The 23,569-nt window shown below is 45.8% G+C and overlaps 1 protein-coding gene across 1 annotated transcript in view; it reads right to left on the reverse strand.

Annotated features, from left to right (window-relative positions):
- The window catches only part of LOC138535425 (P-selectin-like), an 899,675-nt gene extending 885,577 nt beyond the window's left edge, over nucleotides 1–14,098 (reverse strand). The window contains exon 1 of the mRNA XM_069641294.1: nucleotides 13,912–14,098. The gene's annotated coding sequence lies outside the window, so the exon portion shown is untranslated. The remainder of the gene's footprint in view (nucleotides 1–13,911) is intronic.
- Nucleotides 14,099–23,569: the final 9,471 nt, after the last annotated feature.

Raw genomic sequence — 23,569 nt, forward strand, 5'->3', positions numbered from 1 at the left:
CGGGTGCTCGCGATGGCTTTAGTCTATGCAGGATTTTGAGAATCTCAGATTCCCTGCTCAAGTCTATCCATGCTGCCCGTTTAGTATTAAGTTCATAGGCGCTTGACGGTGCTGGTGCTTTGAACAGGTTTGAATAGAATGTTATCCAAGTTATTTCCCCGATAGGATTGGATGGTAGAATCTCGTGGGGCGACAAAAAGGATCTTAGGAGAGCCCAGAATTCGCGGGGGTGGTGGCCGCTTACAAGCTTCAGCATCGCTTCGGCATCTTGTTGGTAAAATTTGCTACGGTGGTGCTTAAGCCATGATTTGTAGGATTTCTTTTCTTGATCCAGGATTGCCTGATTTTCAAGTGAGGGAAGGGCGGCAAATTTTCTTCTAGCTTGTCTTACCGATCTCCGTTTAAGGACCAGTTCTTGACTGTATTGATGTCTAACACAGTCGTTGTTGTGTCTGAGGCCGGCAAATTTAGCTCTAAAAGGAACCAAGAGAGGTTGATAGTCTGGTACTTGCGGGTCACTCAAACGGTTGTCCTCATTTCCAATTGCCAGATATTTAGCCTGGATCTTTGAGATTGATGATTCTGAGAGTCTTAAACGATTTTGCTGGTTATTTAGCTCCACTTGTGCTGGCATAACTGAGTTCACTGGCCTTGTAGTCTTCCATTCCAGTACAAGCAGGTTATTGTCGCTGGCCGAGGACCTGCGTACCTCGAACGAAGTGGTCAACGCTGCCAAGAGCCTGCTTACGAAGATGTGGTCGAGGTCCGCTGAGGAGTTACCTCTTTCCCAGGTGGGCGGCCTCTCATCTCTTGGGAATAAATCCTCAGCACAGAGCAGATCACGAGATGACATCAACGACAGCCAAGCCACGCCGCGTTCACTTCTTAGAGTCGAAAAAACAGGTGGGTCATCGGCAGAATCACGTGGTGACCAGGTAGCGTTTAAATCTCCGCAGATGATCAGCAGGCCCTCAGGACACCCTATTCGTGCTTCATCGACTGAGTCCTCAATCAGTGCTAAGAAGAATGAGTCAGTCATAATCGCAGGGTTCCAATATGCATTGAAAATGATTAAGGGTTGTGTTCTGGACGTTCTCTTTTCCACCTCTGCCACACTCCAGGTAGCTTCTGTGATCAATAAGTGGGATGACACTCTCAAAGTGTTTTTTAAGTGTAGACCGGATCCACAGCGAATTGCAGTTATAAGGCCTGATGACGGTCTGCCAAAAGGTCCTTTAACAGCTGGAGCGAATGTCAAATCATATCCGTCTATGGAGGGGCGTTCTGTCATCCAGGTTTCTTGCAAACAGATGATATCTAAACATCCCAAGTTTAGGTCTCCTTGTTTCGTTAAATGCTGGAAACCATGTGTATTCCATGACCCCAGGGAGATATTTGGTTTACCGGTTTGTTGTGTAGAGGCGAGTGGTGCAGACAGACACGCGACAAATTGCTATTTGTTCTTGTTTATCGTCAGTGCGTTGGGCAACCATGCCCATTGTTCAGCTAGTGGAACTTGTTGTTGAGGTTCATGGGTGCCGGACTCATTGCCCTCCGGTACTTGATGTATGGTCCTTACAATTCTCAACCTGGGTCCTTGAGGGCATCTTCCTGTACCCAAAGGATCATTTAGGGCAATTCCGTCTATCTTTGTTGCCATTTTAAGACACTGGCTCTCCTCTTTGCCACTGGGATTCCAAAAAGAGGACCGGGGGGAGGCCATCTGTAAAGCTTGTTCATTGTGTGTACAGATTTGTCGGAATCCTCTCTCCTTGCCAGGTCTAGAGCACAATTGTGGTTTGTTACTTTTCGCAACTACGGTGCCTGGTGTAGCTGGATTTGTTAATTCTGCAGATTTGGTGGGAGGGGTAAATAGTGCACTCTCTTCCAATTCAAACAGGTCAAATCCCATTTTTAATAGTTGTTCCGCCGCCTCTGAGATTCTCACTTTGGCCCAGTTCGTTTGCACGTGCAGATAAGCGCATGCCATTTTTCCCTGGTGAAAAGGTTCGACCCTGGTAAGGTCATTTGATTCGATTTTCCTGAGCGAAGGTATACATTTGAGCAGTTGTAGCAGGTAGCTTCTATTTAATATCACGTAATTTCTGTTATTTGACAGCTGTTCGATTTTGAAATTTCGTTTTGATTTAGAAGCATATGCCATTGACCCTCGTCCTTTGTTTACATCAGCTTTGGAGAGGTGCAGCTTTTGATTGTCTTTCGTATTTGTAACTGGGGAAGGTCGATTTTCCGCAAACCATTTGTCCCGGGTGGCGTACACCCATTTAGTTACAGACGGGGAACTAGATCTTGGAGGAGAGTCAGGTCTTCTTACCCCCGATCTTAAGCGAGGATTTTCGAAATTGGGCTCTCCCCTTTTTGCTTCTTGGAAGTTAGTATGGTGCCTTTTGGGGCTGCTGTCTTTCGACAGTCCCGCCCCCCAGCTACACTTTTTTTGAAGCTTCTTACAGCGACTTTCCAAAGTACAGAAGGGCGAGGGCTCCTTATCCATATGGCGAGAATTATTTGTTGATTCCTGATCATCAGATAGTGTATATACACTACAGTTCAATAAGTCCTCGTCAATCACATGCTCTGATTCCTTATTTACGGGAGCACTATCTAGTTCGTTGTGCCCCGGCATCAGACTTGGAGTTTCCCGTTCAGCTACTGATTTTGATGATTCGCAATTAAGGGGGGTCTCGGACCCGCGGTTCTTTACACCTTGGTCTTTCGCTGATTGTACTTTGTTAATGGTCGGTTGGGGGGGGAAGAACTTTATAATCGTTTGCTTTTGGGTGGTAGGATGACCTTTTGTTACAGAAGTAGCCTCCTTTACTTTCCTGTCCGGAACATGCCCCAGCTCTATGATGATTTCATTCGGTTCATCACATATTGCTCCATTTCCCTTGGCCTTGGTGGACTTTGGCTTGATCGTTGTCAGACCCTCACACCGGGGCACGTAACTGACAGTTGTTCTCGGTTCATCAAGTTGAGGTTGCGGACTTGGGGCCGGGGTCTGGGAACTGGCGTCCACCAGGGGGCCTTTCGTTGGTTGTACTGAGGACTGGCCGAACTCCTCGTCTTTGGTGCCCTTTTCCATTTTGCTGTTCAGAGCGTTGATGTAGCCTTCCAATAAAATTAGACGGCTATTCATCATCTCTATAATGGAGGTGTGGTCTCTCATTGAGTCGTTTATTGACTCATATAGTTTACAAAAAGGAGCCATGGCCAGGGTTACAGTTGACATAATAAGTCTTAAGTCCGTTTTTTTTGGCGAGGTGTCTTTTGTGGTCTTTCCTCCATTCTCGTTTGAATGTATGGGGCTTGTTAAGCTAGGTACCGTTTGGGTGCTCCCATGCAGCTGGCCAATAGAAGGACTGGTGGTCCCATAGCTTGTATGTGCCACCGTTGCGGAGCCCTTTTCTTGCGTAAGAGGCTCGGTTGGAACCGAGACTTTCCCTTGCTTCTCTGAACGAGGCATCTCGATGGACCCCTGATCAAATTGATCCGGAGTCAAAGGTGCCGAGACACTGATTTCTATTTCATTTCCATGAGGGTAAGTGAAGGCGGGATCTTCGACACCGTTTAAATCGATGAGGGTGGTCACTGGAGATCTTAAGCAAGCCTGTTTTTGCAGAAAAGACTTGGCTATTGATGATGTGGCTGCTGAGACCGTCGACCCAACCGGCGGAGACCTGGCAAAGGGGCCCGTTGCTTCAAGGGCCGTGCCAACAGCCGATGCTGATTGGGGGTTTGAAAAGTTAGTAGCTCTCTCCGGGTCAGATGTAAACTTGGTAGATGGCATTGGCGGAGGTGGTGCACCAGTTCGGGGAGAGCCAAAGTGCCACCTGATGTTTGCTTCTTCCACAGGTCCTGCAAAGGAGAAGCGTGGAGGTTTCAGTGAGAAGGCTGGATGCGAGTTAGGAGAGCCTCTCATAACATTTGAGGGAGCGTTTTGATCCGCTGTTACTTCTAAAATCTCCGCATCCGAAAGTTCCCCTAAAGGTAGGGCTTTCTTTTTTAGGAGATTTGCGAAGAATCTGTTGTTCACCGACAATTGTGTTGTATCATCCTTCTGCTGATTATACTGAAGGTTTGACGAAGCGCAGGAATGTCTTGAGCGCTGTGTTTGCTGGGCTTTTATCCCCAGCTTTTAGTGTGAATATGCACATTGTTTCTTGCGGATCAGTCTTCCTCTCTTTTTTGGATGTGAGACATGTGTGGGGACCTGAGCTGATTTGGTTGCCCTGTCGGCTCTCGCAGCCCTTATCAGAGGGTCGAACAATCCCATGTCGGGCGGAGCCGCTTCAATTGAAACCGCTCGTTTCGCTCCTTCCAGCACGTCCACCTCCAGAGGGCCACCAACATCTGGGGGGGAAGGGTGCAGGATCGGTGCCACTGTAAGCCGGTTAGCGTCCAAACTTATCGGAACTGGTGGATCATCTACTGGCGCTGCATCTCCACTGACCTCATCGCCCGCCTGGCAACTGGGGCTACAGGCGCCTGTATGTGACAAGCACGGAGGGTCAGCGGGAGGCAGCTTGTCGCCCGCCGTCCCATCTTCACCCACCAGACCCACCAGACCCTCCTCACCTGCGACATACAGCGCTTCCTCTCCTCCGAGGGGCAACTCCGTAAATGCTTCACACGGCAGACGGTGACTGGCGGTCTCGGGGGACTTCTCCATTGACTGGGGACCGGCAGGAAGACAAACTGGTGTCCAAGCCGACGATACAGACTCCCGGGCATCCCGGGCATCCATCTGGCGTGCTCCCAGACCCTGGTTCACTGCTGCAGACGGTCCGGGTATGATGGAAGCCAGTCTTAGCACCGAAGAGTCTGCCTCGAGATCCGAGTGAGGCTGGTTGGGCTGGTTAGGCACCTGGATCATCTTTGATTTGGCGCTCCGCAATCGGGGACCTGGGGTATCAGGTTGCAGTGGCGTTGACTCCGGGTGAGTGGCGGGGGTTGAAACTCCCGCCGATGTCAAAGTCTTTTTGGTCACCGCGGCGGCAGGCAATTGAGTCACTCGGGGAGTGCGGCTTTTCCTACTCGCAAGCCGCCCTGCCCTAGCTGCCATAGACTGCAGAGACTGCCACTCTGCAGCCACTCCGCGGCCGCTCCGCGGGAAAGAGGGGTTTTGAGTAAAAGTTCAACCCTCTCAGTAGTAGAAACTGGAGACAGACTCCAAAACACAGGAAACCAGCAGGAACTCGTAAGACACTGCAGAGACTGCCACTCTGCAGCCACTCCGAAAATGAATGCCTCATGGAAATGGTATGTCACTGAATGTAATGTGCAACCTCATGCCCAGTTGCTGCCATCCTATGCCAACAAAATGCTGCTTAATTCATTGTACGCATGGCATCTTTACCAGCAGGGATCTGCAGCCTATGCCTAACTAGATGTGTTGGCCTATAGCGACCATTAGTCCTCTAAATTGACTCTCCTGTGTAAGGCTGATGGGAGATCTCAGGCTTCAGGTGATGCAAAGGTGGCATTAACACACTTTGCAAAATATGTACATTTGTTGTTGCAATGCATTCATAACTCAGTCTCATTCAGCTTCAGACAGGCCAGTGTAAAATAAGATTCACACATATCTTAAGGAAGCAAAGGAACACTTTTTAAAGCAACACTTATTTAAAACAATGACATTATTCTGAGCCTATGCTTGGATTTATGGTTCATCTTCATTTTTTCTGCTTTTTGAAGACTGCACATATAAAAGACCGATTTATTTCAGTCGATTTTGAGCTGCCCTCAAAAAGCCAAAAAAGCACATACCTAAGCTTTTATTTTTATTGGGGGGGGTGTTTCACCCACCAACCCCATTCCCTCCCTATTAACCTGCTCCCCCACTGCCCCACCACATACACACACAGTTTAATTTCGCCCCCACCCTGACAGTTCGATTTAGAAAGACTGGCTCTAGCGGTCTTTCTAAATCGATCTTTTTTTCATTGTTTTTTTTTTAACGATTATTTCACTTATTACCGGATTTATTGATAGTAGTAACACGTGGGCATTTATAATAAGCCATTACCTATATAGCACTTTCTCCAAAGCACTTTACATGAAACACTCATGTAGAAATGTATGTTACTGGTCAACTGAAATTAATATTAATTTGTCAACCTCAGAAGAATGAAAGGTTGAGTAGAACTATCTAAAATACAAACTTGTGACCTGCAGGACACACAGAGATCTCATCAGCGAGCACTTACACCCACTAAGCTACCTTATCAGCAATTTCTCCTTAGATGCATACCACTTATTTAGTAATGCATTGGCTTGGAGGCGGGGGCAGGGGTTACATCTCTCATTACCATAACACTTATAATTACAGTGCTTGGAAGCGGGAGGAATATGTCATGGACCGCTAGTAAACCTGGAAGGACTGGAGGGAACATGAGAGGGTGGTGGTTAGATATTCTTATAAATGTTTTAACAGAACAATTAATTAAACAACATATTGTGCCGCAATTGGATAGCCCAGCGAGTTAATGAGCAACTCTGGCACGTGCACTTTTGAAGTGCATATTTCAGGGGGGCTGAATCAGCCCTTCATCCTTCTGAGGTAGATCAATGAAGGGCTATTGCATTTCTCAGTAATAGCGCCTATTTTTACAGCGCCTACCAGCAGAAGGGGTCGGGCATGCTTCATAGACACAAAAGTGTTATAGAATACCAACTATGTTATCTGGATATGGGAATAACTAGGCCAGATGAAAAGGGGAATTATTTTGGCACAAAAGAACAGCCTTGATAAACATAAAACAATCAAGTTGAATAAGGAGCTCTGGTTCTGGGGCATCCAGGCTGCTAATCTTCACAGGGTTATTTCCGAAATGTAAGAGGGCTCTAAGAACCCTCTTTGTTTTTGTTTGCCCAGTGCTTCCGCCAGCTTCTGCCTTCCTTGACTTGACCAGGGGTCACAGAGGCAGTGACAGAGGTCACAGGGGAGCCACCAGTGGTCATGGCTGCAACCCCTGGAGACCTCCAAATGACATCCATGGCGTCATGGGTTCAAACCCAGGTCCCTAGAGGGGCAAAATCAATGTATTTTTTTTTGTTTTTTTTTTTAATACATCTCTTCTGCATAACCTAGAGCTCAAACACGGCTTCTACTTGACAATCGCTAATGTGGACAGATCACATATACATGGTCACTCATCTCATGGGCAATGCTGCAGTGCCTCACAAAGCGAGGCAGGGTAACTGCTGTTACCATCAGGAGGCCTGGAGAGGGGCAGCACATCCTCTCCCCCTCTCTGCTCCTCTCCTCCCCCTCCAGTCATAGAGACACACAGTCTGTCCTGCACTAAGCTGAGGAAGGGTGAGGTGTGAGCAATCACCTCACCCTTCCTTCATGCAACTAGGTGCTAAGCACAAAAGGATACCAACAGGCAGGCAGGGATCAGGTTCAAAGACCTGCCCCCCCGGGGGGGCCAGATACTCGGCTATCCAGCCGGGGGCTGACAGTTAACAGCCCCCACTACTATACACATCAAAGACACAGGGCTCCCCTGGGTCTTATAAATACAGAGCGGCATGCTCTGAGAAAACACAACCAGTTTGTGGACCCTGAACGAGGACCCAAACACACAGGAGGTGCACTGTTTACTCAGTGCCTTCCAAACCTTTGCTTCTTTGCCTTTTTTAAGTCTTTTTCATCTTTGAACATTGACCTGTTCAACTCACCAAGAGCGAGCGGCGAACATTTTTGTTTACAAAAACAAAGTCTCCCGGGAAGAATCGCAGAGAAGCGGCAGGAACAATTACCTAAGCAGAGCAGAAAAAACCCTACAGCGCAGCTCGGCGTAGGCGGCAGCGTTTTCAAGCACACGTCTTTCTTTTACAAGGTAAACTGCCACGCCGGGTCCCGCCGAGCAGACTAGAACTTTGTTTTCCTACGCGAGTAGGTCAAAATAAACATCCACAGTCAGCCGCTCCCCAGGCAGGAAGCGGGACACACACTGCCCGGCCAGGCTTATGCGAGTAAGCACAAGAGCTAAAGGAGAGAGCCCGCCCCGGGAAATCGAAATATTCCAGCCAAGAAGTGTCAGAAATAGCCCCAGGGAAGGCCTTCTTGTATTACCAGTTAACAGGCAATCTGGGTGCAATATTATGACATCTTTAGACACTTTCCCAACACGGGAAACAACATTTTGCATAGAGGGGTGAAGCATGTGCAACAGTATAAGAGCGCTCAAGTGGCACAGCGAGTAGCGCGCACATTATTGACAACCATACAGCAACTGCTGAACGCAGTTTTGAATCCCGGCGGGGCCAAATTCAGCCTTTCTTCCTTTGAGGTCGATAAATGAGCACCACACGCCGGGGGCAATATTAAGCAGCGCTCAGATACCTGAATTTTCGTAGTGTGATACAAGTGCAAAATGATTGTTATAAGGCAACTATTGCAGACAAACAAGAGAAGGAAGGTCAATATTTTTAGAACAGTGCAGAATTGGCTTCACAGCAAGAAGCACACACTAAAAATGTCTTTCTATCAAAACAGGTAAAAAAGGAGACATGGGTCCCAAGCGAAAATTACGGGATACCAGCACAACAGCGCAAAAACCCAAGTCCCCACACCTTTTAGCAGCCATAGAAGCAGCAGAGCAATACGGTTGGCCTTGGGTAAGGGAGAATATTTACGGCCTACCAAGGGATGGGATAACCATGCCACCCACCCAAGACGACGTCACTACACCCGCAAAGAGATAGAAAGTGACAGATGGCCCCAAAAAAAGGTAATAAAAAGCTGGCAAAATTGTGCGAGAGCATGTCTGAAATGCAAAAGTTATTAAGGGAAATGAGGGAGAAGCAATTACTGCCGACAGGGGAACAAGGGGCAGCAAACCTCAACATACCTTTAGAACCTAACATATCAATGACCCCCCCGCACCAACAACAATCCAAACTATCCCATCTCCAGATACAGCACAGCCACAAGTACCAGCTGCACCAACGACTGCCCCCACAGCTGCTCCAACAGCGATCACGGCAGACCCAACAGGGGCTCTGAAGGTATGGTCAACTCCCAATGCAGTTAGAGTAGGGCAAACGGGGCAGAACAACAACAATCCAACAGACATAGCAACAATTTGCAATGCCCAAATAGAACTAAAAATGAAATCTTTCCAGACTGAAATACTGAACAGATATAAAAGATGCCTCGCGTGGAATATTGATATCACAATTAAAGAAGCCATATGGGCCAAAGAATTCATAGAAATCTTTTCTTTAATAGAAGCCCAGCGCAAAAGAAAAGATGCTTTTAGAGACCCTAAAAAGATAGAGGAGAAAGCCATAGCCAGAAACGCGCAGGTAGAACAGAACTGGGACAACTGGCTCCAAGCCTTCGCCATTTTAGCAACAATCTATGAGGAAAAATTCCCACACAATGGGAGAAAAATATGGGCCTACATGGATAAAATAAGAGAGGTGAAAGTAGCACAGAAGGGGAAGACCTGGCTAGCATACGACATCAGATTTAGGAGAAGCATGTCAGAGAGGACAGCCATAGAATGGGACGAGGTCCAAAACGATTTGTACATGTTAAATGCGGAGCACCCAGCAGAAGAAGAGGCCTCCCCGACCCCCTCCAAAAATACCAAAAACACAGGTCCCAGAAATAACGATAATGAAAAGCATAAAAAGGGAGAACAGCCTTTTCAGAAGAATCAGCCGTGGGAGGCTAAATCCAATAACCAAAAGCAAAACAAAAAACATGGTTCAAAAGCCAATACTCCGTGCAGGAATTTTGGAAAAAACCAATGTTCTTGGGGGAAGGAATGCTGGTACAAACACACTTGAACAAACTGCAATGGTGACCACGCAGCAAGCAACTGCACCAAACTGCCAGCCAAAAATCCCAAAAACTAGTGCTAACCAGGCTGTTCAACCACAGTTTTGGCCCCAGGTAGTACACCAATTAACCCATACAACTTTAGAGATGCGCTACTGAACTACCCAGACAGAGAAACCGGCGAAAATATTTGGCTGGGTTTCTCCAAAGGTTTTATTATACCATTTCAGGGCTCAGGGTCACAGAACATCCCACTGAACATAAAATCTGCCAGGGACAACTCCCAAATAGTGGAAAGCAAAAATAGGAAAGAGCTGTCTTTAGGCAGGATCGCTGGTCCCTAGGATCATATACCCCTCAAAGAGTACATAATATCACTGCTGGGACTGGTCCCTAAAAAAAAGCCAGGAAAAATTAGACTAATCCACCATTTATCCTATCCCTAAACGACGGCATTCCGCACACGGAATCTGCGGTATCCTACACACACTTCCAAGAGGTGGTAAGACTCATACAGGAATGCGGCAGGATGGCCAAACTAGACATTGAATCCGCTTTCAGATTATTGCCAGTCCACCCAGACTCCCAGCAATGGTTAGGTTTCACTTTTAACAACAAATTCTATGTAGACAGATGCCTTCCAATGGGGTGTGCAGTGTCCGGCGCCCTATTCGAGCTGTTCAGCTCCTTTTTTCAATGGGCCTTTCAAAAACAGAGACCAGGGAGCAAAGTAGTTCACTACCTAGATGGTTTTATGGTCATAGGCCCAGCAAACTCAGAGGAATGCAACAGGGCACTGGCGAAGCTAGAAGGAATGGCCGCACACTGGGGCATACCTTTAGCAAAAGAAAAAACGACCAAACCAGCCACCAACATAATTTTCCTGGGCATTGAAATTGACTCTGCACAAGGACTATGAAGTATCCCGAATACAAAAATCGCAGAACTCTTAGAGAAGACACAAGCCCTGATAACTAAAGACAAGGGCACAGTCAAAGAAATTCAGTCTTTAGCAGGCAGTCTCAATTTTGCTGCCAGAATAATTCCTCAAGGGAGGATATTTTCCAGAAGCCTGGAACTGAAAATCAAATAATTTACCAAACCCCACCTACACATCCGACTACGCACAGAGGTGAAACAAGATCTGGAAGTTTGGGAGAATTGCCTCACAAATGTCAACGGGACCTCACTGTGGCGAACACCTGTGAATACATGGACAAAAAGAGTCCTTTTCACCGATGCAGCCGGGAGCAAGGGGTTTGGAGCCATGCTAGACACAGAGTGGGTGGCAGGACACTGGCCCCACTCATGGCAACAGGCAGGGTGCACAAATAACATCACTGTCCTAGAAATATTTCCCATCTGGCTAACACTACACATCTGGGGCAGGCAGCTCGCTAACACGGAACTCTGGGTATGGTACGACAACATGGCAGTAGTAGGCTCCATCAACAGAAGGTCTACCAAATGCCTTTTAGTACTAAACGTCCTACGAGCCATCACAGCAGTCACACTCCAAGAAAACATCCACTTAGGTGGCAATGACCTTGTATCAGTGGGGAGGAGATAGTTACTGGAGGACATGTGTGACTCCCTTGCTGGCATCGCACACAATTGGAACGGAACGAAAATATATTTCTCAGCCATCCTGCCTAGAAAGAAATGGCAAGGGGCCAATTGCTACAAATCTGCAGACATTTCCAGACGAAAAATCAACAGGGGGCTAGAAATATTCTGCACAGCAAGAGGACTGGGCTTCATAAAGCACCCAGCCATTACACTGGGTGATCTGGACCTTTTTCACAAAGACGACACTCACTTATCTATCAAGGGCATGGAACATTTCTTTCGAGAAATTACAGCAACTCAAGCGTCCAGGGGTTGTAAATAGGAGATACTTTTTGGGGAACGCGGTCAGCCGTCAACCTGCCCACGTGTGGCGGCACGGGCCAAAGGGGGTAACCCCAAGACCCGGTGCCCAAAAGTATTATTATCTTATGATGTGTGATTATTGTTATTGGCATAACCATATCTGTACAATAAAAACCTACGGCCTTTTATTGCCAACACTTGACAAACAATGTGTGAGCCAAATTATTTCTGGGTAAGGGTATGGTTTCGGCAAAGTATAATGATGCATGCATATGGGTTCAGCAGTTATTGTTCAGAGCTTAAACCAGTTCAGAACTGAACGTCATTAAGGCATGCACACACACCTGCCTAACCTCCGGAATTTTTTCGGAGACTCCGGAATTTTAAGCATTTCTCCGGGTCTCTGAAAAAATCCCTCGAATCTCAGGAATTTTGAGATTCTTTCCGGGTCCGTCATATGCCTCACCTGATTGGCTGCCGCCGGTAGCCAATCAGGTGGAGAATATGACGGTAGCGGAAATAGCACAAAATGTTCGTGCCCACTGCCTCCAACACTATAATAATAGTACTTCCAATGTATGTCATTGGATTGGAAGCACTATTATTACGGCGGCTGTGCAGCCGAAATAATGCTGCTTTCAATCCATGTCATTGGATTGAAAGCAGCATTATTTCTGCTGCGGCGCCACCTTCATTTTACTTACTATAGCATTGAATGAATGAATGATGTTCAGTGCTATGGTAAGCAAAATGAACGCGGCACAGCCGCCGTAATAATAGTGCTTTCCATCCAATGACATGGATTGAAAGCACCATTATTTCGGCGGCGGCGCCGCCTTCTTTTTGCTTACTATAGCATTGAATGAATTATTTTCATTGCTATAGTAAGCAAATTGAAGGCTACAACAATCGAGTTTACCTTTTTGCCAGGTGGGCGGGGCGTGTGGGCGGAGTCTTGTGTGGATGTGGGCGGGGCTTAAATCTCAGGAATTTTGATTTTCAAATGTAGGCAGGTATGCATGCACAGTGTTCCCCTAACTACATTTAAGCTGCGCTCGAAGATCTGACACTTAAACTCTCAGCACTATCGCATGGAATCGGGTACCCCTTCTTCCCGGACTTCCACGTACTCCCCTCCACCTTAGCTCTGTGGTGTGTCCGCAAGGCAGCGTATAATATAGCGCTTCACACAAAAACCTACATAATGTTAAGTGCTATCCCACGTTGGTCCCAATGAGACAAGTGCAGTTTAGTTTCGCTTCGTTACATGTCTTATACGCCCAATAATCAGAGAATCAGCTTCAAGGCGCAGCACGTAAAACAGCAAAGACAAAACAAGTACCAAAAGGAGCAGTGAAGTCATGAACCAATATGACAGAAATCCACCACGAGAACTGGAAATATATTACGCGTTTATCGACGGTTAAAGCCGCCCTGGAAACACCCAAACGCCTTCCTGTGCCACCATATTACCCTTTCTCGTGAACCTTGGCTCTTCCATCGACTTCTGCTATAACGCGCTCTAGCCTCGCTGCTGCTTGTGGGAGATTTCCCCGCTCTTCTTTAATGTCTCAAACTGGCATGGGTGGTATGCAGTCGCGAATAAACGCAATTGCACGTTAATAAACATTCCTGGATGGCACCAGGACTTTGGCATGCATGCTGCGCTAGCCACAGCACGGGTTACCAAGTGATGCATCTTTATAGCGCCGTGACGCACTTTGATGGCTCTTGCACGCCTCACTTAAAACAACATATGAATGCAAATGCATAAAAGAGGCTGTGTTTTCAGTTAAACGGTGCAGCCTGTGCACGTGCATATCCGGGTATCCGAGTATGCCCACGTAGCGCCCTTCATCAATAATAAAGCATTCGTAATTTGTTGGAACTGTGTTGCTCTCGTGTTGTTATGGAATGCAAGCTTTGTTGCCCAGTTGTGAAACTGCAATCATTGTGTGTCACACGGAAAGGTGTTTTCGATCCTATTTTATGTATTAAGTATTGTCTTTTCACCTCAAAACAATTCATAGATGGTTCCAACTCTTTCACTCATGTCAGAAAAACACGAGGGTCACCCATCCCCAGTAGACCCTCTCTCTCGCTACCTCGCAGTTTAAACATATCATTTAACGAGTTACTGGTTTTGCGACTTAAAATCAGTGAAATTAATTCAAGAAATCCCACCTTTCATTCTGAAATTGCATAAACGCTGCACTTACCCCTGGCGTGCAAGCGGGTCGGGTACTTAGTTATCTGGATTCAGAAGCAAGGCGCGTTCACCGGTGTAGGCTCAGCTGTTTTTATAAGGCTTCCTCCCAAAGTGTTCGTGTTATTTCATTATTTTCCTGTGAGCCTCTTCTCAAGTAACCCTGTCATCGCCCGGCTGGCTGCAGGACGTTCTTTGCTTTCGAGAAATTACTTGGAAAATGAGTGGCCAGGAAGGAACTCGTGGGGCGTTATTTCCTTTAGTTTTTAAGTTTATAATAGGCGGTAAAAAGGGGATGTGTTCCCCGAAGTCATCTCTATGGCGCACCACTGCAATTTCACCGCTAGGTGGCTGCTTGTCATCCAAACGGGGTTGAGGGTACCCCGAAACTTTCATGTGCTTGCCCTGGCCACGAAGGCACTGTGAATGGCAGGAGCGTGTGCTACATGGCAGTCGGCAGAGGCACTTTTTGTTTCCAGGCGAAAAAGAGGATCCTGAGAGGGATTAAAGGTTAAAGGTTACTGGCAGCATTGGAGGGGCATAGCCATCTCCCCCCCAATTAGCACAAGTCAATGATAGTAGAAAGGGAGCCCTAATACCTGTAGGCATTTCTGGAGGGATTTCTCTTCCCAAGACATTTTGGGGTGGCGCTGAAAGCGCTACTGTAGTGGTGCACAGATGACAAGACAAACGGTTGTGAATGTATGACTTTTAATTGCAGTTCAGGCCCGGCTCCAGGGATTCTCACCTGGGTGGGCCAGGATTGTGATCAGGGGTGCCCACATTCCACTGGGTGTGGGTCTAGGAGTACCCTAAACAAAGTGCTGGCGTTGATCTAGATTTCCCAGATCCGTGATCCAGCAAAAAAAGTCTTCCCAAACCTGCAAAAATACATTTGGTCTCTTCTTGTTTTATTTCTTATAACTTCTTTACTTCTTTTAAATGTTTAAGCTTGTTTCTTTTTTAAAAAGATCGTAACAAATTGAATAAAAAAAAAAAGAGACAAACATTCCAAGAATCACACACTTTGGCCAAGTGGTAAAGCCATAATTTGAGCCTAGCCTGAAATTTAGATTTTTGACCACACATCTTCTGAGCTCAAGTTGGTACAAATGTGTGTCGAAGTTTGGCTTTGGATAGCTGAAATAATACTGATTGTTATACAGATTACTTTAAAAATGCCCAAGCCACATGATAAACCAACCTGACAATGTATTCATCATTGTAGAAACATGTTGATGAAAAGATTAAGGGGATCATTTTGTTTTGAATCCTAAATTGCACAGAATGGAATTCTCCTGTTTGCACTTTTTTGCAAAAGGGGCCATTCATTAATTTTAATTGTTTCCACCAAGTACTGGAGAAGTAAAGAGTAAAACACAGGCGAAAATTGCCTTTGCTCTTTACTTTACCACTACATGTCTAGGAACGTGTAAATCACTTCCACAATTAGTGATTGTAGGAGCATCCACAATGTATTCCTTTGGACTCTGCCCGCTTTTACCAGGTGTAAAAGTCAGACAGATCCCATAGGAATCCATTGGTTTTCCACCAACATAAAAATGCATGCTGGTGGAATACCACTCGGATTTGGCATGTGACCTTGGTAAGTCTGATCTGCTCTTCAACTTCACCTGTCAAATCATACAAAATCCTGCAGCTCATAAAGAGTGGAGCTAAATGCATTTAGCGCCACTTCTTCCACTCTGCTTGACCTGGAAAAGTATCCCCCATGACTGTAGCTTTATTTTCCCCATCCTGAATGGAAGCCTACTTGTTGGACCAGCTCAGTGAGGTGTAGCTTGATTCCCTAGACATAGCAAGCAAGACACCCACATCTGGGCATATACACGTTCACTTATGCAGACAAACTCAAGGCAACATGCATTGGCCTAGTCAACAGCTTGGGCTTTTCATTAGGCATGGATAGGCATTTTCCAGGCACTGCCGTAAGAGTACCACCTGGTCATAAAATGGGAAAAGCTGGAAAATGGTGTCAGTAACTGGGCATATGATGGCATTGCAAATGTCTGCTAATACCTATATGTTTGCCAAAACTGCTGGCTTTGTGATTGCTTGTTTAAGACAGGACCTCAGTGGAAGTCACAGAGGCATCGACAAATATATTACTTATGAAATCAACTGGCTGAAGACACACATTAAGAGAATCTAACTACACCAGGAGCTCATTTACGGAGGCAATTCAGTAATTAAACACTCAAAAGAATGCTTAGATATAACACTGACAGGCCCTATACAGCAACACGTTTGGTGTTACTTTGTGATAGAGATTGCTCAAAGAGTTCTAGAAAGGTTAGGTTTTGGTGGTGAGGCATTAACATAGCTAAGGCTAGTCATTAGGTGGGTAAATGACCAGGCACGCCCATAGGATGTGTGTTTCTCCTCACATTTTATTGCTGTCGGATCTGTGTTCCATAGCATGCGTTCTGGGTTGTACTTAATAGGTAAAAAGTCTCTGAATCAATTAGAACTACCGTCCTTGCTCTGGCCAGCCTTCCATACCATTGTTTGCATATCAGTATTGGCCCTATCACTAATGCCAGAAGCCCTTCCAAACTTCTAGACCACAGGGCCAAAAATTCATCTGGTTGCTTGTGTTCCAGTGCAGATGGAACACAGCCTAGCAACTGAGATTCAACTGCACCTTTTGGTGGCAGCACAAAAAGTAATTTGCTAATGGCTTGTCGCCTTCTATAATCGCACAGACATACTACACAATTATAGCATGTAATGTTGCGCAGAGCAACGGTAGTGGTAATGTTTAATTCAAAGCATTGCATCTGTGACTTTTTGATTTCACTACACTCTCCCCTCCAGAATTACATTTTTGTTTCTACCAACCTTAATGTTTCACTTATACTCAAGTAGTTATTGCCTACGAATATATACTTTGAATGTAATTTGTAAGGGCCCCCGTCATGTTGACGCACCTTCTGCAGAAATCTGTGTTCAAGCAACTTTACATGTCATTTATTGTTTGATATAGCTAACCATTTTATTAAGCATGATGTGAAAAACCACTATATAACCACAAAAAAACAAACATACTTTAAATAATTACAGAAACCAAAATTGTGATTTTAAGTTTGAGAAAATAATTGTAGGAAGCCTGCTTGAATACCTCACTTATAGGTGTGAATGGCCCTCCATCTCCCTGGTCATTTGTACTTTCATGGCTGTGGGGCATACATCATTGTCCAGAGCAAGAAAACAAATCATGGGAGGCCTCCTGCAATTCAGCCTCTCAGAATGATGTCTCTGAGATTGCTGCTAAATGTTTAGAGTGACACCCACCTCCCACTCCCTCTGTTACCAGTGGTGCATAACACCACTGACATGGCCTCCTTTCTTGCGGGGGGGGGGCAGAGGCTGGCCCTGAGGGGGGCCTGGCCGCCCTGGCTCCCCTGCTGGAGCTGGGCTTGAGTTCACATATGCATGGTGTTGCAATCATGAGTGGCAAATAAAGTCTCTCAATCCTCCACAGCAGTTACTTCACTGCTGCAGCTGGTAGGGATTGCATTAAAGTCTATGTGTGGTTTAAATATCTTGTGTGGACACAGGCTGCAGGCCTGTGTGCAGGAGAAGCGTCTGCTTGTGACCTGGGCCTGCTCTATGTCTGGTGCGCTCCTTGGGAAGCTCTTGCATGCGCCATTGCATTCTCGCGAGATCTCGCCGGTACAGCGATCTTGCGAGGCTGCTCTACACAGCTACCTTTCAGTTGAAACTATTGTTAGGTTAAAATTAGAGCTTTAACATAAGAGCTTCAAATATGGGGTTTGAATGATGGTCTGTAATGCTTTTCCAATGGAAATAACATTTGAGGTGGGATACACAGTTGTTAGCTTATTGAATCCCTCCCATTCCCTGTCCCTAGCCATGCTAATCCCTATGGCTAATCCTACCCATTCCTACCGATCTCAGAACTCCTTGAGCTGTTCCATAGAGGCAGCCATCTTGGATGACTGCCTCTAAGGAAGCTCTCTGGAAACAAGCCGAAACTAGCGTCGCTCTTTGAATAGGAAAGATACTATGCATCTTCCAAATAAAATGATACATTGAATCATGTGAATCAAATCTATTTTTAAATAGCTAAAGTAATTTACAATATGTTCGACAGCAGTAATTATTTCTGTCGTTTCTGCATTTAATTTCCTTGATTAATATAGCTTAGGGTGTTGTTCGTCCTTTTTAAATCAGTTTTAATATGTATCATTGGGCCTCATTACAAATTTGCTGGTCCGGAAACAAGGGTGCTGGTGACCTTACCGGCACTTTTCAGGACCGGCAAACTACGTGACTGCCTGTCGTGGCACTGCACCCGACAGGTCTGATCCTGCCAGGTGCAGCAACCACGGTAGGTAGACAGGTCAAGGAAGCACTGGCACTTTTAACAACGGTGCCGGCGCTTCCGAGTCCCTCTCCCATAGATTATAGGACTCTGTGGGAATGGGGACTTACATTTTACCGGCGCCTGACCTCCCAGGCCGCTGGACTTGTAATCTCCCGGTGGCACCGGGAAGTCAGGCGTTGGTAACATTTTACGAGTCCAGCGGCAACCCGCCAGTAGCACGGGCAGGGTGACCGCTGGATTGTCTTACAACACAAAATCAGCAATGTTGTGATAAAGGTCATGCAGTGCTCAAATCCTTACTGGCTCAATGATTGCCTCTGTTAGCTGAGAAGGGTCATGCAGATGCCTTCCCAGCATGGTCCTGCAGTCCGACTGGTTGTGCTCAGCTTCACACATAAAATGTCTGGCTCACCCCATCTCTTTTCTTTTCCTTCGATGCATTCCCTTTGCGTTGTTTTCCTTCCACGCCGCTTTTAAACCAACTGTAAAGTGTTCAAATAAGAACATTACAATAATACATTAAACCCCACAGTGCTCACGCTGGAGAGGATCTCAGGGCATTTAGCCCTGAGATCCTCTCCGACGTGAGCACTGGCCTCTGTGTGTTCACAGGATTTTGCCCGAATTCAGGATTTCTAGGTCCCCGCTGCCGACATGTGCCGCGTTGTCAACAGGGGGGAGCTAGAAATCCGAAGTGCAAGCAAAATCCTGCAAACACACAGAGGACACTGTTCACGTGAGCAATGTCCTCTATGTGTTCACAGGATTTTGCTTGCACTTCAGATTTCTAGCTCCCCACTGCCAGCAACGTGGCAAATCCTGGCAGCAGGGAGCTAGAAATCCAAAGTGTGAGCAAAATCCTGTGAACACACAGAGGACACTGCTCAAGGATTTTGAGCACTGTCCTGTGTGTTTGCAGGATTTTGTACAGAAATCACATTGTAAACTGAAATGACAAATATATAAATACTTATGTGAATCCAAAATAGTATGACAGTAACTTTGTTTTCCCTATTTGGAATGGAAGAATACAAGTATGTGAATGCAAAAAGATTTCAGCCTAAAAAAAGTCTATGCTTTATACAGCTTTTCAGTCAAGTCATGAAGACACACAACAACAAAACTCTGTGGCAATGCTATCTCTTAGTAAACCTTATGGGTCTGATTTGAAACATTGTTTTTCAATGGAAAAATCAGTGTCAATGCTTCCAAGATAAATTAACTGCTTTAAGAAGTGCCTTTTTACCGCTTGGGAACTGTAATTTATAAATTCCACCTGCTTGAGAAATGGTAAACAAGCATTTCTGTTGGTTTAGGGCCATTTTAACCTTGCTGGGTGGCTCCCAGTTTCTCGGGCAAGCGAGTTTGTCTGATAAGGAGGTTTATCACCTGTTCTGAAGCTCATAGACCACATAACAGAGATGCAAGCGGTGGCTGGTGGGTATTGCAGGTAGGGCTGTACATCCCCCAGGATATGTTTGTAAGTTATGCTTGATTTTGTGTATCATTGATTAGCCACCTCCTTGATTGAAATATAGTAGATCTTAAATGTTCATCTTCCCCTTGCCACCAGGTGAGCAAGGAGTGCCCCCCCCAAGTGACTCTGAGAATCCAACAAAGACATGAGGTTGAACCCTTGTTGTGTTTTCAACGGAAGACACAGGAGACTTTAACTCTCCTCCAATACCCTCCATGGGACAGTAGAACAAAATGCCAGTAAGTGTGCGGACTCAGCTCCTGGAAAGTAATTCCAGGTAAAACAAAGGCGGTTACTTGGCCATTCTGTGATGAAGCTAGGCTTTATGCCAGTTACCTCCACTAACAAACTGCGGTAAGATGTCCGCGTCTCCCAATGCCCCCTCAATCTTATTGACTTGCTTGTGCAGCAGTTGTCTGTGGTGTAGCGCTTTCTTCAGCGCATTATAAGTGGTAGTGTACAAATACATCTGTTTCTTTTGCACCTGCGTTATAATCTCACGTTGACTAAAATGTATTTACTTATAAGACGGAGGAGGAAATCATGGCAGATGTTTTAATTCCCTCAGGCCCATGCTGAAAATGTGTGGGGGCCCATTTCCACATGACGGTGGTTGGCGGCGCCCCCTTGCTCAGATCAGAAAACAGTCTGAGGAACCGCGGAGTGCATACATTATAACGGAAACAAAGAAATAAGCAGTGTGTTAATAGCCACCGATTATCGTGAGATGGCCACCCAGCAGGGAGCTGAAACATTAAATGCCCAGTGAAGATGTATAAATCCTTCTTTTTCAGCAAGTGGCTAATGTGAAGCAGCCAGTGTTAAAGGGCAACACTGTTCTGTATACCCGAGGGAAGGGACGTCCGGAAGGGCTCGAGCAAACGCAGCTTGCAAGGTGAGTAGTGAAAAGTGCACATTGAACGCTCCAGAACAAAAGTAATATAGAAAGGAATATATTGCTGTGTTATAAGATTGCTGACTGGCAACATAGGGGCGATTGAGGGGGGGGGTCTCCCTGAGGCTCAATGCCTCCTTCAACTGAAAAAAAATGAAAGGCCCTGACACCTCCCATGTTGTCCCTTCTCCACCTTAAAAGCAATTGCAATGGGCCGGAGCAGTAAATTAAAGCATAAGAGCACTGCACCTTGCTTTTAGGCCCTAATTTACGCCACCCCCATTTAAAATGACTCTCAAACATTTTAATAAGTTTACTATTGGTTCTCCAAGGTAACACATTAACACAATAGATGCCACTTCACCAATAGTAATCATGAGAATTATACAACATTTTCACAATGCCTGTGTCCAAAATGTATTCCAGAATTGCCACTATAAATTACTTTAAAAATGCTGCACCCACAACATATGCCAGTATGGTTGTGTTTCAATGTGGTTGACAGGTCTTTTGCTAGGCCCCAACTGCTTTCCCACTCAAACACCTTTCCATTATTATTTCGTATGAGCAGTTGCCTATTGATTGACCCCAGCTGGTTGACATATGCAACTGCCCGCCCTCCCTCCCAAAAACAAATCCCACCACCTCCTCTTATGCTCCTTTTACCTCTCCCACCAATACATTCCTGGCTCTCTACCTTTCAGAGGGGTCACACTGAACAATCTTTCATATCCCTATTTACCCTGCTGGACTCCCCCATTCTCTAACCCTGTGCTGCACAAACCCCTTCTACGCCTGCCTCGCTTAAGCCTGTTAGTTTCCCACCCCCTATAATCCACCTGCCCCCTTCTGCCCTATCATCTCCCCTCCCCCACAACCTCTCAGTTCTCCTTCACATCCCACTGCCACCCCAGCCCCTCCTCAACTGTATGTTTAAGTCCCTGCGCATCAATACATCCTGTCCCCCACTACCCCATCCCCTCCTCAGGACCTCCCACCCCTCAATCTCACATGCATACCTCCCACCATGCAATCCCCATCTCCTCCCATCCCAGCCCCATCCTCACCTCATATGTTTGGATGCCTACGTGTCACTAAGTGGTAGATCTGTTGGACAGGTTGGCATTTTCAAAGGGTCTACTACTCCATCCTGTTGACAGGATCCAGCTCACCTGCCTCTCAGCACTGCTGCATGCAGACTTTCAGAGACCCTGTTTATAGTATAACTATCTAGTTAGAACCTACAAACTGTCTCTGCATTCATTTACCATCGTTACCGCTAGAGTGTTGGGCCAAACTCATTTTATGTTCCATGGCAGGTTTTGGGTTAATTTAGCAGATATGTTCTGGTAGCTGTATGCTGTCCAAGAGGCAAAGTGTAATCAGCTGCACCCGTGCGGCTGTGGACTGGAAGACCTCTCATAAGTTCACTTTCATCAGGAGCAGTTGTTTTACCAACTGTCTTTACTGGGAGTTCCTGTTTTGTGCTACTGTGGCCAGTTTTTTAAAAAACATTTCCTTAATGATGTTGAATCCTGCCTGTTGAAGCTGGTTTATTCAGCATGTTTTCCAGTCTGCTGTTACAGCCTGCCATTTATTGAACCTTTCCCCAAGATCCTGCTTTTGGCTACTGAATTATTCCTGCTGTAGCTGCATTTTTGCAGCTCCAGTCTTGGTTGCTGTTAAAGCCAACAGGTTTTCTGCTGGTATTTTGATTGCCTTTCTGACATTCTTCAAACGTCCTGTTTTACTGTGCACTTTTTCACTCTCACCAACTCCCCTAGTTTCTGCAAATGCTCACTGTTTCTTCTCTTGATCCAATTATCTTGCCTTATTGTCATTTTCTACTTTTCTCCAATTCCATCGACTTGCTGAGTAAGCAGCAACCAGGTGTATTCAGCTGCTTCTTTCTTGCTTTATTACTAGATTTCAGTCCATAATTTAAGTCCCTGCTGTTTAGTGCACTGAGAGTTCTGAATTTCACACGTTTGTCTAGTTTGCAGCAACCTACTGTCTTGCCTATGACAAGTGCATTCCTGAACCCACAAATGCAGTACGTTGGCAGCTACCTATTCGCTTGTCTCTGACTACTGCGCTGGTTCCTTATCCAGCAATCTACTGTCTTGCCTGTAAATAGTGTATAGTGTTCCCGATAGTCCTACGAAACTAGGATTCCGAATTTCTGTGCAAGCTTGTCTTGCCTGCTTCCCTCAGAGTCCCTGATCTCTGTTCTGAATTCCGTGTGCCTTTTAAGTTAGTGCTTCTAAAGATTCCTTCTGCAACCTCTGTGCACAGTTTCCTCTTTGTGTTCATTGCTCTGCCTATCTGTTACCATGTTATTATTACCCACTCTGCCTTTCTGCCTTCAGTGAAAATGGATCCACTGTTGTGCCTCAGTGCTGTATCTGACTACAGTGTGACCCCTGGGTTGGTCTCCATTAAGATAGGATAAAGGAAAGACTTCTGTTGCCTCTATCTGGTGCACAGGAGTGTCTCACTATATGGTCTCCGTTTTAACTCTCATTTAGTATAACAGTCTCTCAGCACTCCTAAGTTATGACACTGATGTCTAACAGTTGTTAAGAGTAATCTGCTAGTACTGATCTAAAGGGCCTTTCCTAATCTCTCTAGAGCTCCCCTATCAAATTCCACGACACCCTTTATTCTGATCAATCCTTGTTACTTACTATATTATCTTGCCTTCTCTTTATTTCTGTCTCTTTTACAGCCAGCTCCTACCCTGCACTTCATGTGACTTTCCGTTTCCATATATATCAGCCTGTTATGTACCTCGTTTCTGTTGGTATTACCCAAATGGACAGATCACAATTGACCTTTTGACACAATTGACCGAATTTCAGTGGTCCTAATTGACCTTCTGTACAATTGACCGTTTAGTTATTATTATTTATATAGTGTGTTGGTTT

This window comes from Ambystoma mexicanum, chromosome 1q (genome assembly GCF_040938575.1).
Source record: "Ambystoma mexicanum isolate Mex_15411 chromosome 1q, UKY_AmexF1_1, whole genome shotgun sequence".
NCBI classification, from domain to species: domain Eukaryota; kingdom Metazoa; phylum Chordata; class Amphibia; order Caudata; family Ambystomatidae; genus Ambystoma; species Ambystoma mexicanum.